At 48.2% G+C, this 17,293-nt stretch overlaps 1 long non-coding RNA gene across 3 annotated transcripts; it reads right to left on the minus strand.

Annotated features, from left to right (window-relative positions):
• Nucleotides 1-200: 200 nt before the first annotated feature.
• Nucleotides 201-11,819, minus strand: LOC137143657 (uncharacterized). Of its 3 annotated transcripts, none has more exons than XR_010917226.1 (3): nucleotides 11,697-11,819; nucleotides 9,966-10,161; nucleotides 201-1,280 (listed from the first exon to the last, which is right to left on the minus strand). It is a non-coding gene; the product is annotated as an uncharacterized lncRNA (long non-coding RNA). The 3 variants fall into 3 exon arrangements; XR_010917224.1 differs by lacking the exon at nucleotides 201-1,280 and adding an exon at nucleotides 1,296-1,494; XR_010917225.1 differs by lacking the exon at nucleotides 201-1,280 and adding an exon at nucleotides 1,296-1,494 and having other exon boundaries at nucleotides 11,713-11,815.
• Nucleotides 11,820-17,293: the final 5,474 nt, after the last annotated feature.

Here is a 17,293-nt window from a genome sequence, read left to right on the forward strand (position 1 = left end):
CAGGCTTGAGCGGGTCGCTTCTTGCGGCCCTTCCTGGATCAGAGCGTGGGAACAGGCAGGCAGTCGGCACACGCGGCGCAATGCACCGGTTTTAATTTCCTGCCGCCAGCCCGTCTTAGGGCAGAGGGGTGGGAGGTCTGTGGCTGTTCCTCAGGCCTTTTATTAACAGGCGCTGCCAGCGGCAGCTGCCGGGCGAGCGATCAGATTGTGCGGAACAGCACGTCCACCTTTGGAGGCTACGGGGACGCTGTGCAGAGAGGGAAGGAGGAGAATGACGATGACATTGGATGTGGCAGCACGTGCAAATTTCAAATCGCTGGCTGCACCCCTCAGGCGAGCATGTCACTCACTGAACCGGGCTGCAAATTTCAAGAGTGACACTTTACGCTAATCCCCTCCCTGAAGGCCCCATTATGGAGCAATCAGTAATGGGCTATTATTTGGGCTTCTTGGAGGGGATGCAGTTTGGAAGAAAACGCTGCTGTTTGGACCAGCAGCTTCACAATGACACTTCCCCAATTTGCCAAGTGCTTACATCGCTCCAGAGTAATTTGTGCTCCTTCGCTTCGACTAGAGAGCTGTTCTGGGGAGGGATTTCTTGATGGTTTACTGCCTCGTATAACCCTTATTCCCCGGCATCAATATTGATTTTAACATAACATTTTATTTTAAAGCTTCTTTTGTTGCTGTGCAGATGCACCACAAGTGAAAGGGGTTTGTAAAATCTGTGATATTTTCTCATTTAATGAAATCTTACTGAGATAATTATCTTGCTCTGTTGATGGATAGCTTTGTCTGAATTATATAAAGAATACTTCCTATCAGTTTTTCGCCTCTTCCTTTAAGAAGGCTGTGCTGGTTGGGTTATGTGTTGTGCATGAATATAGAGGGAAATATTTACTGCATGCATTCCACCGTCACTTATGGTTTCCCCTCACCAGGTACTTTCAGTCCGAATGACCTTTATTTTAGAGTAGGAAAGCAACCCCATGAGAGAGAACCGGGACCAAGCCTTCCTGACAGAACACATAGTAAATGCCTGCCCCTTATTTAACAGTCTGCATTGAAATGAGCGCAAAATGGCTGCCTGGCTCTGCAGACAGGAGAGCCTTTAGTGTTACAATAAAGAGCGTCCCAGGCTGGGGTGCTATAGTGGGATGTCTAGCAACATCAGGAACTTCGCTATCAGCAACTGCTTGTTGAGAGAGAACAGCATATATGCAGGAAGGAATAAAACCTAAAGTAGCATGTCTTGGCTCTGCAGTCACGCGCTTAGAAAGCTGAAATTACAGGACAAAGAAAACAAAGACAACAGTTATATGGTTGGATGTGCTGCATTATTCAAGACTTTTTTTTTTTTTAAATCCTCTTCTGCCTGTTTCTCTTTTTTATTGTGGTTGGTAGGTCAGGGGGATGCTAACCCAGTCAATCAATCAGGCTACTGAATTTCCTGCTCAAGGACGTGATAAAACAGGTGATCTCTGCTGGAGATGCCTAAGGGAAAGCAATAGAAACAATTGCACTTCTATAGCGCCTCCCCTCTGAGGCTCTAAACGCAGCACAAATTACATCAGCCATTAATTACCGCCATCTGCCACAGAGCACATTGAACCTAGAATGGCATTGGCAGAGAGGTGGCCATCAGGTGTTACACCACCGCAGTTGGATTTACAGCTACTAAATGTAGTAAAAACATTTGGGGGGGAAATTTGCCAGTTTAAGTGTCTGGATATTCTCTAATAAATAGTTCTTCCTCTCCATCCTAGCAGGATATTTTATTATCCAATCTTTAATCAGCAATTCCCAAGCATTTTCTACTCCTCTCTAACACCATAGATCAGTATTATCTGCCATGCCTGCTCTTACAGCTGCTCAGTACTGGACGTAGTAGCCAGCCTGATTATTTTTAGGGGGACATTGCTCATAGGTAGTGTAGGATAAATATAAAATTAAAGACTTAGAGTTAGCTTAAGTATGCTAAACAAAATAGATCTCTGTGTTATGCAGACAGGCCCTGACTAGCAAGTAGAAGGAAACCTTAAAAATGAGTTATAAAGACCCAATCTGGTTCAAAGAATAACTAATGAGATAAGGGGAAGCTTCTAAAAAGTGATTGATCGGTGTGAGTGCAGATGGTTTTAAAGAAGACAAAAAGAATCTATTTTAAAATGAGGCAACATGGCCCTCCCACCCCACACACCCCTGCTTTCTCCCAAAATAGGGCCTATCTGAACCCAGATCCAAAGAAGCAGCTGTTGATCAGCAAGGAGCAGGGGAAGAGACGGGGAGGAAAGTCCTTGGGGAGAAAGGAGATTGTAAATCTGATCTGGATTAAGACTGGGAATGAGGGGGAGCTGTCTCAATTTGGTTTTTAGCTGAAGTCAGTCATGGGCAATGACACCATTTGTTCGTTAAAGGAAAGAAAAAGAGTTATGAAGTTGAGGGCTTCGTCAGACCCTCCTTGATCATGCTGGAGCACAAGCAGGCCAGAATGAGAGTCTTCCTCAGGTCTGGCCTATTTGTAAGTATTCTGATTACATGCTTATGAATACTTCGTTACTGTACTGGGAATAATGACTGCTTATTTTTAGGCTGACGAGGTGGCCAAGGGAATATCTTTTATCGGACCAACTTCTGTTGGTGAGAGAGCCCCGCTTTCCAGCCACACACAGCTCTTCTTCAGGTCTGGCAGGGGTAGTCCCAGCTGTCCCAGCTAAATGCAAGGTGGAACCGATTGTTTAGCATAAGTAGTTAGCACATATTGTAAGGGACCATGCAATGCCCGGCCCCACTGGACAAGAGTTTTAGGACAGGAAGTGAAGAAAAAGGTCTTCTCTAATTGGGTCTGAAAGGGGGATTTAGGCTGGTACAATAGAAAGGCAGGTTGCGTAGTTTTGAGCTGAAGGACTGGAGCTTTAGTCCCGGAGTTATAGCCCTTTGGGTGCATATGGGATTGATTTTACATGGGTTTCTACCACCTTCAGTTTATGGTTTGTTATAGTGCAACTCCCTTTGGTAGCTGCAGGCAGCTAGTGGAAAGAAATCCTGGCCTAGGAGTTCAGCTGAAAACTTTGTGAAATCGCTCTGCCCCGCCACAATCCCGAGGGAGGCTGGGACGAGCTGGGTCCGGGTGTGGTCACAGGGAGGATAAATCTGAGCTCTGCAAAGCTCCCACCCTCCAAAAAATTCAAGCGTCTCCAGGGGCACCGAGCAGTCACAGTCAGTGCTGTGATAAATGGGGAGCCAAGTCAGAGTTCCAGGCCAACTGCAGATAGTTTGGAAACTGTTGGGTCTCATGTCAACATACAGCTGGACAGTTTGCTTCAGACCTGCTTCTTGGGTCTCCCACACACCCCATTCTTCAAATGAAAGAATGAATCGGGGCAGAGTCTGTGAGGCTCAGCTTGATCCAAACTGCCAGAAACAGGAAACATTCAGCTGCATAAGGATGCAGTGTCTGCAGAAACAGACGTCATGTGGCTTGTCAGCTCCAGCGTGATATAAGAGAGATGGGCATGGCGCTCCGGACAGAGAGCAGAGCTCGGGAGGTCATAACATTTTCATAGAAGATCAGGGTTGGAAGGGACCTCAGGAGGTCATCTAGTCCAATCCCCTGCTCAAAGCAGGGCCAACCCCAACTAAATCATCCCAGCCAGGGCTTTGTCAAGCCGCACCTTAAAAACCTCTAAGGATGGAGATTCCACCACCTCCCCAGGTAACCCATTCCAGTGCTTCACCACCCGCCTAGGGAAAAACTTTTTCCTAATATCCAACCTAGGCCTCCCCCACTGCAACTTGAGACCATTGCTCCTTGTTCTGTCATCTGCCACCATTGAGAACAACCTAGCTCCATCCTCCCTGGAACGCATTTTCATGTAGTTAAAGGCCGTTATTAAATCCCCCCTCATTCTTCTCCTCTGCAGACTAAACAAGCCTAGTTCCCTCAGCCTGTCCTCATAAGTCCTGTGCTCCAGTCCCCTAATCATTTTTGTTGCCCTCTACTGGACTCTCTCCAATTTGTTCACATCCTTTCTATAGTGGGGGGGCCCAAAACTGGATACAATACTCCAAATCTGGGCTCTCCAATGCCAAATAGAGGGCTTGTGCTTCTCGTAATATAGACAAAAACATATATACAGATATTTTAAATGAAATCAATCTTAAACACCCCCCCATATTGCTTCTGAACTCTAATGTTGCAAATCCCCTCCCGCCCAATAAAAAAAAAAATTTCAAAAAGCCTAAATGAGTAGAGATGTAGGTCTTCTGCACAAGGAGTTCAGCCCTCCTTGCTAGAAATAAATCTAAGGCACCCTTGTAAAACTCATCTTACACTCAGATTGTAAAGTTTTTTCTTCGGGGGCAGGGACCATCTTTCTATTACATCTGTCCAACACCAAGCACAAAGGGACCCTCAACGCTTGATCGGAGAGCCCAGGCACTACCTCACAACAAACAAAATGAAAGATCTCCGGCATCAAATCTACATGCTTGTTCTTCACCACGACAACGGATGGTGAAAGCACCATTGTTTCACTAGACCACCAAAAACGTACTGAAGTGGGGAGAGGCATGTGCTCAGACAATAAGGTGAAGAGGGCCATGTGAGTACATGGAGAAATATTGTCTAGTGGCTAGGACGCTAGCTTAGAATTTATGAGACCTGCGTTCAAGTCCCTGCTCCACCACAGACCTCCTGTGGCAAGTCACTTAGTCTCTTTGTGCCTCAGTTCTCCCTCGGTACGAGGATAAGAGCACTTTGGTACCTCACGGGTGTTGCTGTGAGGATAAATGCACTGGAAAGATTGTGAGGTGGCGCGATGCTACAATCATTTGAACCACGTAGGTGACTTAGATAAAATGGGAGCGTAGATTTTTCCAAGTAAGATATCATTAATGGAGTGCAGAGTGCGTAATTTTGCTATTCGCTTTGTGTTCAGGTCCAATTTGCAGATTTCCTTTTAGTCTAACTTGAGACTGATTTAAAATTTCCTTTCTGGCGCATCGAAACCTCGAAGCTGTGAACTCTTCTGCATGGTGTCCGTATAGAGTGTGGGTGGGACAGTCTTGTAAAACAAGATCCCAGGGAAAAGAATTGTATGGGGAATTAAAATGGAAAGTGAGCTTTGTGCCAGGCTTCTGGGGTTTGGTAGCAATCATGACTGTACTTCAAGCTCGTTATCCGAATGAGGAGTCCCTTTTGAAAGGAGATGCCCTCGAACTCTCAGAGAAGGCTATGTACAAGGTCAGAGAGAACTCCAAAACATCCTGCACTAAATGTCAACGTGTTGCCGTGTGATGGCATTTTAATGAGCACCAACTGTTTGCGTTTTGTTGAGATCTCCAAATCAGTGAAGACAATATGACACTGGAAAGAAGAGAATCATATTTAGGCTGTTTCATAATAGCAATAAACCTTCCCAAAAAAAAGCTAATAACTGCAATTAGGAGCCAAAGGAGACAGTTAACTATGGGCAGCTGACAGACACGTATGTCCTCGGTGGCTAGAGGAGTTTAAGAAAGGCTGTAAGTCATCACTAACAGACACTGTGTGAAGGCAAGGATAAATATGAAGCCAGTAACGCTGCTTTTAGCAACCCTTTGATTTGCTTTTCAAAGGGCTCTCGGGGATATTCTGTAACTAGACAGAAGCTGGCTCAATATTGCAGGATCTAGAACAGTCTTTATTGCAGGACCTGCTTGTAGGAAGCTGGAAAGAGTAGTCCTCAAAAGAGAAATCAGCAGTGGGACACACGGTAAGCCAAGCGTGCAGCTGGCATGGAGCACGCTTAGTTTAAAGAGCATTCCCATTGGCAACTGCTCCTTATAGCAACAGCAGCCCAACAATCTGCCTCTGTTATACCCTCACAGATACTGACATTATAAGCAATCTGAATAGGAGGCAAGATTTCCTGGTGACCGGCGCTGTTGCATGCAATAGCCGCTAAAAATTTCACAGGGTGGGAGGCAGAACTCCTGTTCCCCCAAAGCAAAGTCTCCTTCCACTTGAGCTGAGAAAGCACCTCTGTTAGCATTATAGGGCTTGTGTAAAGGATCCAAGCAAGGGGAACCTAAAACAAACTAACGAAACAAATGTCCCCTTTAAGACGGTCTCAGGGAAGGAGCACCTTTAAAGTTCCTACGGCTGTTAACTGCAGCCCATTGGGCTAGTTTGCCTATACCATATTCGCTGCCTTCCCTTCATCATATTTAGCAGCTTTTATTATATTCATCACCATCACCTTCCCCCTCATCATCAGTGGCCATCATTCTGGAATCTCCCTAGGACTTCTTCTTCTACTGCCCCCAGGCTGGGATACAACTTTTATAATATGACAGACTGACACCACTATGTTTGATGCATATTCAGCAGGGGTTCCCCCCCCCCCCTTCTTCTTCTTTGCACTATCTCACCTTACTAATGTTGGCGTGTCCTTCTCCTATAGGTTAGTATATCAGTGATTTCAACTTATTAGCATAGACGTCAGCTCGTTACCATGGTCCTGCTGTGGTTAGGTATCTGCGGATGTAGCTAATGCACCTGTTATGTACGGCCGTTGGGCCGTTTTTCTGTTCAAAGGTCATAGGCCTCAACCCTTATGCTAACTTGCTGAAGGTAGTGTTTGAATATAATAAAAGCAGCTAAATATAATGAAGGGAAGGCAGTGAACATAGTACAGGCAAGCTAGCTCTATGGGCTACATATCACAGGGCTCTGGTTCAGAGATCCCAAACAAAAGTCTCAGGGCCCAGGCAGCGGAGTGCCCGACAGCCTGAAGGTGTGTCTACACTGCATGCTAAGGCTGGATCTGACTCAGGTTTGAGCCAAAGCCCATCTTCTGTCCACACACAAATGAGACTGACTCGGGTCAGCAAGCATTCAGCATGCTAGGACCCTGCTAAGGAGGGGGTCACATCCCCTCTGACTCAGATCCAAGCCCTGTCATTTTGTAGTATGGACATGGCTTAAGCCACAGACCTGAGTCAGAAGATCCACATAGTGTAGGATGGATGTGCTATCACAGCAGCGAGACTTCAGTCCAGCAACTGGAACCCAGGTTTACAATGCAGGGTGGACACTTCAGTCCCCAGCGTCCACAAGCCTGGGTCCCACAGACCCGTTTACAGTGCACTGCAGACATAGCCTCAGGGTATGTTCACACAGAGTACATGCACTGCGTGGGTCGCCTGGCACAGGTATGCAGAGCAGAGCAGAGCCGATGGTGAGGCACTTCTTAGGCAAGTAAAGACACGCCCAACTTTAGAGTGCAGTACACGGCTCTCTACACACCCAAGCAGTGCCTCCCCTGTCTACACAGCAATTTTTAGCCGTGTAGTGTCCCACTGCCTCCTCACTGCAGGAGCCTGTCCCCCCCAGAAGGAACGACTCACAGCAGAGAAAGGCTCTGCTGTGGGGGAGACAGTGAGGAAAAGGCACCAGTAGCTTCCCATCTCTGGAGCTTTTCCCTGCTGCCTTCTGCCACCAGAAACTCTCTCTACCACGGTGCGGTCAGAGCCTGCTTTTCTCTGCTAGCTGCATGTACCATACACACCTACACCAGTGTGGACAGGGCCTGAAAGACTGCACCCCTAGAGCCTGAGTAGTTTCTTCTCCCCTCTGTCCCACTCCGCTTCCCATTCTGGTTTCAAATAGCCCAGCCCAAGAGCAGGGCAGGAGGCCTCCTTCAGTACATCCAGCCTGTTTCAATTGTAGGCTCCAGTCTGTCCCATAAAGGTGACTACAGTACCTGCCTTCACAGCCTCTGGCACACAGCTAAACAGCTCTGATTCCATCTACTAAGGGTAGGAACGAACACACACACACACACACACACACACACACACACACACACACCCTTTGTCCATTAAATAAATTAATCCTCAGATCCTGAGAGAATTTGTATTTTTACCCCCATTTTACAGATGGGGAAACAGACAGAGAGAATCAGTGAGTTATCGAAGCTCGCACATCAAGTCTGTGACTGAACTGGCAATAGGAGCCTGGAGTCTTGACTCCCAGTGCTGTGCTCTGACTAATAAGAACATCCTTCTCCTAAAGGGTACACAGCCGGTCTTTAAAAATTGCAACCTTGGCAACAGATCTCTGGAGTTTAAACTCAGCCCAGTGGCAATGCAAGCAATTATTTAGCTACCTTTTCTGCTCAGCCTGTTTTGGGTTTTTTTTTTGCTGAGGGTCTCAGGAGGAGACAGGGATGCTGCCATTGCAACAAACAACTCTGAATACAAACAAGGACGCTTAAAAGCCAGGTACGTTTAAAGGCAGAGGACGAAGGGAAATGTTCTCATCTTAACCTCTTTTGATGGATAAACCCATGACAAGGTCCACTGAGGGACCTGTAGTAATAATAACTTGCAAGTCCATAGCAATAACGATGCTCCGATCTCAAAGCTTTTTAGTGCCATTTGTGAAGCCTCTCCCCACAATAACCCCAGAGGGAAACTGAGGTACAAAGAGATGAAAGCCCAGATTCAGCAAGGCACTTAAGCAGGTGAGTAGTCCCACTGACATCAATAGGGGAATACTCAAGCACATGCATAATGATAAGTCTCCCACAGTATTCTTATCAGCAAGTTAAGGAAGTATGGGTTGGATGAATGGACTATAAAATGGATAGAGAGCTGGCTAGATCGGGCTCAACGGATAGTGATCAATGGCTCCATGTCTAGCTGGCAGCCGGTCACAAGCGGAGTGGTTTTGTTCAACATCTTCATTAATGATCTGGAGGATGGGGTAGATTGCACCCTCAGCAAGTTTGCAGATGACACTAAGCTAGGGAGAGTGGTAGATACCCTAGAGGGTAGGGATAGGATACAGAGGGACCTAGACAAATTGGAGGATTGGGTCAAAAAAAGAAATCTGAGGAGGTTCAACAAGGACAAGTGCAGAGTCCTGCACTTCGGATGGAAGAATCCCATACACAGCTACAGACTGGGGACCGACGAGCTAGGCAGCAGTTCTGCAGAAAAGGACCTGGGGGTAACAGTGGATAAGAAGCTGGATATGAGTCAGCAGTGTGCCCTGGTTGTCAAGAAGGCTAATAGCCTATTGGGCTGCATTAGTAGGAGCATTGCCAGCAGATTGCGGGAAGTGATTATTCCCCTCTATTCGACATTGGTGAGGCTGCATTTGGAGTATTGTGTCCAGTTTTGGCCCCTCCCCCACACAAAAAGGATGTGGACAAGTTGGAGGGAGTCCAGCGGAGGGCAACAAAAATGATGAGGGGGCTGGAGCACAAGACTTACGAGGAGAGGCTGAGAGAACTAGACTTGCTTAGTCTGCAGAAGAGAAGAATGAGGGGGGATTTGATAGCAGCCTTTAACTACCTGAAAGGGGGTTCCAAGGAGGATGGAGCTAGGCTGTTCTCAGTGGTGGCAGATGACAGAACTAGGAGCAATGGTCTCAAGTTGCAGTGGGGGAGGTCTAGGTTGGATATTAGGAAAAAGTTTTTCACTAGGTGGGTGGTGAAGCACTGGAATGGGTTACCTAGGGAGGTGGTGGAATCTCCACCCTCAGAGGTTTTTAAGGCCTGGGTTGACAAAGCCCTGGCTGGGATGATTTAGCTGGGGTTGGTCCTGCTTTGAGCAGGGGGTGGGACTAGATGACCTCCTGAGGTCCCTGCCAACCCTAATCTTCTATGATCATGGGGTATTTAAGTGCCTTGCTAAATCAGGGTCTCTGGGACTTGTGCTTGGTTACACAGCAAATCAGGGACATAGCAGGTGACAGGACCAGCATTCCCCGACTCCTGAGGTCACCACTGGATGGCACAGCACTCCCCTCTGGACTTGTGTGCATCTTTCGTTGTCTCAGAGGAGAAGGAGACAGACAGACACCAGGGGAAGACTGTTCCAGCCACCACAAGTTATGACCAGTCAGCAAATGCATGCTCCTACATCCCTTTCAGCCCGATAAATCCAGAGGGAGCATAGGTCAAGTGGCTCACCTGGAGCCAACGATCTCCTCAAGCCCTCTGGTTCACACGGCTTGGTGATTTGTAAGCTGCAAGCAGTGGGCCTTGGCCATTTGTTTCAGTGGCAGAAGGACGATCTATCACAGCTGGCGGCAGCAGGACTGGTATTGTAGCAAGAGCGGCAGAGACAGGGAACTTCACTGGAACAAATATCTGAGACGAGGGAGTCCTGCAGCAGGGTTAGACATGAGGGCCATTGCAGCAGATGCCCTCAGTTGGCTTCAGAGTTTGACCCCCATCCACAAATGCTGGGGGTACAGATCACACAGCCCCCTGCACTCACGGGGGCAGCTGCACAGCTGTGGGGGCATTTACCATGGCTCTGGCTAGGTCAGTATGTCCCCCGTTACCCAAGGTACCCATAGGAGGGAGCCTTGCGGTTGGAAGCTCCCCATCTCATTCACCGAATCAGTGCATTTCCCAGATGTCGCAGCCCCGTCCCTGCCACACCTACTTTCTGGGCAGCACCTACTGGCTTCATAGGTCAGTTTAACACCTTTCACTCCATCCAGAAACTAACCGGCAGCTGGCGCAGACTGCCCAGGGCTAATGCAATCAGTGGGTCGTTTGCATGCAGCGACACATACACAGACGGCCCTGACCCCGCTCCCGCTCTTGATACCAGTCCGGTCCTTTCCCCGTCCACTTCCCATATTGCTGCCGGCCCCGGGGTTGTGGCATTCCCCCTTACATCTGCCAACTCCTGGGAGGCGGTATTCGAGTTCCCCCTTCCACCCGGGGCTGCTGTTTTCCCTCCGCCTATACAGAGCCCTGCGGTCCTATGACCTTCCCCCACCTCTCACTGCTAGCCTGTGCCCCACAGAGACAGATATCACTAGCCCCATTTTGCAGGTGGGGAAACTGAGTCACAGAGTGGGGAAGTGACATTCCCCGGACCACCTGCAGGTCAGTGGCAGAGCTGGGACTAGAACCAGGTTTCCTGCCTCCCAGCATGGCGGTGGGGAGAGTGCGATGTGAGAGGGTTAAATAGAAATGAAGGATCAGCTAGTCATGCATGATATAAGCAGTAACTCGCAACCTTTTGGATACTGGGGACTTGCTTGCCGCCTTCCTAAAGTGTACCAGGAAGATCTCAGGGACTGGCAAGGAAGCTGCCACAGACTGGCACCGGTCCACAGACTGGTCATTGAGAGACACTGCACTAGGCTGTCCTTCCTCCTCAGGAAGTCAGTGGAGCTATGCTGCTCTAAACCAGAACCTATTCAAATCCACTTCCTCCACAAATGAAAACTGGCAACCCCAAACCTCCATTATACTATGCCAGTAAATAACCCCACCCAGCCTCTCGCAGGTCTGGCTCAGCTCCCCTGGCGGGACGTTCAGACTGCTAGGAGGGATCCAAATACTTGAATCTCCACTCGTTGGGGCTAGACCCTGGATCTGGGTCTCTTATGCAGGCACTCCAGGTGCAGACCTCATGGCTGACACCCCTTTCGGCAGAGGGGACTCTGCAGTCCAGTTGCCCAGGCCCTGAATCTAGTGCATCTCCCACAAGTTCTGGCACGTTCCCCAGTGCCTCCTGAGTTAGCGTTTATCTCTGGGGGGACTGTGATAAGCAACCTCAAGCTGATCAGTTTTAGTAAAAGGGCTCTAGCCCAGTTACACTCTGTTGAAGAGACAAAACACAGGACAGCACAGATCCCTTAGCAAACAACACCCTCCACCCCCGAATGCAGCGCTCACCCTCACTCCAGCTCACCCTTCGCTGGGGAGTTCGTCTGGGCTCAGATAGGCAGGGCTCCCCCGCCTGAAGGGGTTCCTCAACAACTCTCCCCGGCTTTTGCTGGTGAAAATGGCCAGAGTCTTTGGCAAAACCCAAACTAGAGCTGCTCCTTCCCATTTATAATCTTCCAGTCTCCTCTCTCATGTGCCTTCCTGATCAGCCTCAGCTGGTGACCATAGACCCAGGTGACTTCCTTGCCAGCTGGCCTCTCCCTTGCTAAACCAGTTCTCCTGGGTAGCAGCCAGCCTTCTGCCTAGGGTGCTTCTATTTGAACAGAGGGCCAGCAGGATTTAACGGCCCTCCCTTGTTAGCCTCCTACCACTACCCCTAGGAAGCCAAGCCCAGCCCAGCATGGAGGTAAAAGGACAGCAGGGAAGGCAAACAAATCCCACGTTCAAAATGCAGTCTGCAATCTGACTTCAACCAGGCTTCATAAATCTGCATTGCCAGATTCCCCAGACAGGCACCCCCACCCCCTCCACGGGTTTTTCGCCGGTGTGACTGTGAACACTGCAGGCAGATCTTGAACTGGGTTAGGGCAGCTTCAGCCCACTCTCTGCAGTGCAGAACTAGCCTAAAGCTGGAGTAACCAGCCACCAGGGGATCCTCTAGTAACATGGAGACAGCCTTCTAGCTCTGTCACTGATCTCTGTGTGCTGGAGAAGTGGGGTTTGGCTGGGATTCCCTGACTGCCAGGATGTCCCCTGCAGGCCAGTGCAACTTCTGCAAACTGCTCTAAATTGCACCTAGGCTCCACAGTCACACAGAGGGGTCCAGGATTGGGAGAGTGTGAAAGTGACTTCACTCCCGAGCTGCACCAAGCACCCTTCATCAGCATTATTTATATTACAATAGCGCCTAGAGGTGCCAGCTGAGATCAGGGCCCCATTGTGCCAGGTGCTGCACCGATACATAGCAAGAGGGAGCCCCTGCCCTGTCTAAATAGACAGGAGAGCTGAAGGAAGTGTGATCACACCCATTTTACAGATGGGGAATTGAGGCACACAGCGACTAAATGATTTGCCCAATGTCACACAGCTGGTCTGTGGCAGAACCAGGTACCCAAACCCAGCTCCAGTATCTTCAACAAAAGCCATCCTTTCCTGCAGTTCAGAATCCGTGCCAATTTCTAAGTGCTAAGTATTATTTTAATTTCTCTCTCCAGTGGTTAGAAAGTGCTAATATTTTTGGCTCAGACCCAGCTGACCTGACCTCTCTCAGACATTGCATATCACATGAAAAGCCTCCCATAGATCAGAGCAGGCAAAAGTGTAATGAAAAGCAGGGGGAGAAAAAAAAATGAAACGACTAAACAAAGCGATAGTCAGGCACTCACATAAAAATCTATTCAGGTGATGAAGCCGCTATAAATATGACACGTCAGAGGTTCTGTATAAATAGCCACATTAAAAAAAATGAAAAAGCATATTAAAAATTACTCTGAGTCTATATTCCAAAAAAAATTGACTGAAGAGTGACATGTTAAAGATTTTTTTTTTAATAGGTCGGGACCAAATTTATTGGAGAGAAAAGTTCATTATTTAGTAATCCCACAGTTCAATATGCTTGGATCACCATTAACCCTCAACGGTTCATGCACTAAACTCCCCGTGAACTCTGGGTGTGCTGCCTTGATGAACTGCTGATGAATTTTGCTGAATGCTCACCCAGCACTGCATGGATGGTCATCATAATTTATGCAGATGCGAATCCTGGGCACAAGTGCCTGCTCGGATGGAAATATTTTTATCGGTAAATTGCTCCCCCAAACACACACACGCGCACACACATGCACTCACACCATTTTATAGAACTGCATTCTAGACCATCTCTTGCACAGATGAAAATTAGGATCTCAAGTCCTGTCTAAGCGATAACAGAAAAAGATTGAGCAATCGGGGTGTGTATATGTAACATACGTTTGCTTCATGAAACTGAGCTGGTGTTAGTAACTCACAGCGGACGCACACCTGGGACCTTGAGGAATGTACACCCTTAGAATAATAGAATATTAGGGTTGGAAAGGATCTCAGGAGGTCATCTAGTCCAACCCCCTGCTGAAGGCAAGGGTGGCTGGTATGATTCTTGCTTAGGGTGCAAAAGTACCTGCGTTCAGAGCCTGGACAAGCCCTTGTCACAAGTTCTTATATGCTTCCTATTTCATACTGAGCTGTTGCTAATATAACCACACTGTAGCTTGGTGGTGTTGTGCTTTTTGCAGCATCATCTCATCCAAGTGCAACAGCCAGCTCCGCTTAGGATGACAGAAGGGCTGAACAGGGGCCCGTCTGTACTGAAAGCATGAGTTTCTACCACCTGCGCTAAAAAAGCTGGCAGCAGAAGTAGATTTATCCTCTGATGTTGACCAGCAACCAGAGCGGGGTGGAAACTGCTACCAACCTGATCTGTTGGCATTTTATGCCCACTTTGCACCAGTGTGATTACCCAGTGTGCAGGGCACCTGAGGAAAAAAAAAAAGAGTCCAATGAGGATAATAAATGCTTGTGAAATGATGAGAAAAATGTGCATTGCACGTGAAATCCATCGTGGTGAGTCATTTACTACAGAGGATTAATTACTCCTGCGAGGCAGGTCACAATCTGGAGTTCAGTGGAAAAAAATTGAAATCAGCTAACATAAACAATCTTCCAGTGGCAGGAAGCCCACGTTCCTTTGGAAAAGTCTTATTTATCTGCAGCCAGGAGGAAGGTTGCAAGAGACAGGGAGGCAGCAGGAGAAGCAGCTAGCGGTTCACTCATCACTTCACTCCAATTCTCATCAGTCAAAACTGTTCTCAGCATTCCCATTTCAAAACAGTGCTGGGTCCTGGTTCTTGTCATGCTTGCACCAATGCTTCTTCACTCACGGCAATGGAATTAGGACTCTTGCTGCCTGTATTACAGGAACACCTAGAGGCCACAAATGAGACTACGGCCCCCATTGTGTGAGGCACGGTAGAGACAGTCCTTGTTCCGCTCCACTTATATCCTAAAGAGTGGCAGGAGGAAGCATAAGCTCCGTTTTGTAGACCAGGAGCCAAGGCACAGAGACGTTAAGTGATTTGCCTAAGAAGTCTGTGACAAAGGTGGCACTTGAATTCAGTTCTCCTGAGTCCCATTCTAGTGCATTAACCACAACAAAATTCCTTAGTCTCTACTTGCTCATGCTTTGCAAAAAGAACCAGGTCTATGGAGTTCGTTCATCTCTTCTACATGGAGGCCTCTTAAGAGAAGCTTCCTGTAAGAGCTGTATCGACTAGCAGCGGGAGGGGGGAGGATGTTTCTTTTACTTCTCTCCCCATTCAAATTTTGGGACTTGATTCTGATCTTACGCTGTTGTAAAGGTCCAATCCAGTCCCCGGGAACTTTGACTCTGATGAGGCCCTAAATCAGGAGTAATATGGTTGTAAATCTTGCCGGACAGCAGAATGCAGCCATTCATTTTCCAGATGTAATAGAACTCAAAACTAGGGTGGGGTTGGCACTGTAAACAAACAGACATGATTCTGGCCGCCAATAGGTTTTACACCAGCTCCAGTTGTTACTCCTGATTCACACCGTTGCAAGAGAACAGAATGGGGACCTAATATTGATCACGGATACTTGCTACAGGTGACAATAGCTCTGTTAACTTCTGCAGTCAGGGCAGTGCTGCGAGTTTCGTAGTCAAGACCAGAGGTCTCAGGGACCAGGCAGAGATGAAAGTTTAGACAAGTTGGCTGATTAACATGCAACCTCAGGGACGGCAGAGCTTCACTAACATTCATCAGTTTTAATTAATGGATTAGTTGACCCAATTTATATATACGCTCTGGATGTGAGATTCTTAATGCTGCCCTAGCATGAGTTTATATTAATACGCCAACTGACAGCCATCTTTTAAAGAGTGCGCTATCCTAACCTGGATAATTAGAACAGAAACAAAAAAAACGAGGACGTGTTTAAGAATCGAATGGGCTGGGATGAAGGTACAGAGAATGCAGAGCTGACCAGAACGCAAGCCTGGTATAGCTTCTCCAACCCATCTTCCACTAGAACATACCTCTGACACAGAGGAGTGTACCAAATAAACGTATCGGCTGGATTCCTTATAACATGGGATACTGTAGTGGGTTGGCGATCACCCCTTCCCCTCTGGGTTGGAGGGATGCCACTCCGCCTCACGACGTCACAGTGATCAAAGTCTGGTAATGGGGAGGGGGAGAGATTAGAAAATCAAGTGCTCGGGTCCGGACCCCTTTGGTGGGGTAGAGCACTAAGCAGTCTTAGGGGGCTCTGGCCCTCAGGTAGGGCAGAGCAATAAGCAACATAGGCCGTTCAGCCTCAGGTGCGGAGGCTGCCACCCCAGGGTTGGAGTTTGGCAGCAGGAGGGTAAGGGAACCTGGGCCCACCCTACTCCACCAGGTCCCAGCCCAGGACCCTGACAGTGGCAGAAGACTCCATCACTGGGTCAGCAGGGATCCCACCGAAACACACCGACTCGTGGTCTGACAGCAAAACCCGACTCAAGTCTGGTTTCCCTGGGCTACTTCCCACCAGAATCCGAGGGGTGGGCTCAGTTGTCCAAACATCCTCCATCTCCTCAGGGTGTTTGACAGACAACAATTCTAGCAACTCCTCTCTGCTCTCGGTCTCCTCTTGGTAAATGGCAGCTGGCGACCACGGCAGCTCCTCCATGGATTCAATCTTTCTAGGATCAGGGCACCACGTGGCTTGATAACGGAGCTGGAAGCCTGCAGCAGGCTAGAGACATCTGTCTCCTTCCTGTTTCTGCCACAACTGAGCTGGAGGCCTCGCCTCTTATACCTCCTGTCCCGCCTCTCAATTTTGGGGGTGGGCCCAGCCTAGCTCCACCCACCAGGGAGTAGAGAGTGGTCCCTCCCCCTCTGGCTTGGAGGGAGGCCACTCTGCCCGCCTCACGACAGATACCAACTGTATACTCTCCTGGAAGGATTGGTCTCCAAGTTTGGATCAAGTGGCTGGAGCAGTGATAGTTGTAGCCAATTAGTTCATTTTCTCATCCATTTATCATTGTGTTCTGTGGTGATATGGTCAGTTCATATGCCATTTCAATTCATGTAATCATTGTATGCTAAATAGATTTAAGTTACTAGGTCACAGGCTTAAGAACAGTTGACACAATTGGGTGATCCAGGAATAGTCCTATGCCAGTAAGGTCACAAGACCTTGTACTTGTGGTTGTGTCTGTGGTCACTATCCTTGGACTTCGTGTGTTCCTAGAGTCTCCAAAATTGAGAAAAGCACCAGAGACCGTTTTCACTCTATTGAGCTTGAAACTGTAGCAACAGGTGCTGAACTCATGGTAATTGAATACAAAATTATTAAATTCAATTTAGCTAATAAAAAAGGCAACACAATGAACAGATTTACAGAGCTGAGTCACAAGAGAGTTGGGGATGGAAGGGAGTGTGTGGGCCAGATTCCTGATAGCCAACAGGTGCAGTGGAGAGGGATTTCTGGAGGAGGTTGTACTCCTGGTCGGTTAGTAGCAGATTGATTTGAGTAGAGCCGTTTGGGTGATGGGAAAACAGATTCAC

The sequence above is a fragment of the Emydura macquarii genome, unplaced genomic scaffold, assembly GCF_026122565.2.
Source record: "Emydura macquarii macquarii isolate MOO-44397 ecotype Brisbane River unplaced genomic scaffold, CSIRO-AGI_Emac_v2 contig_3345, whole genome shotgun sequence".
Classification (NCBI taxonomy): Eukaryota; Metazoa; Chordata; order Testudines; family Chelidae; genus Emydura; species Emydura macquarii.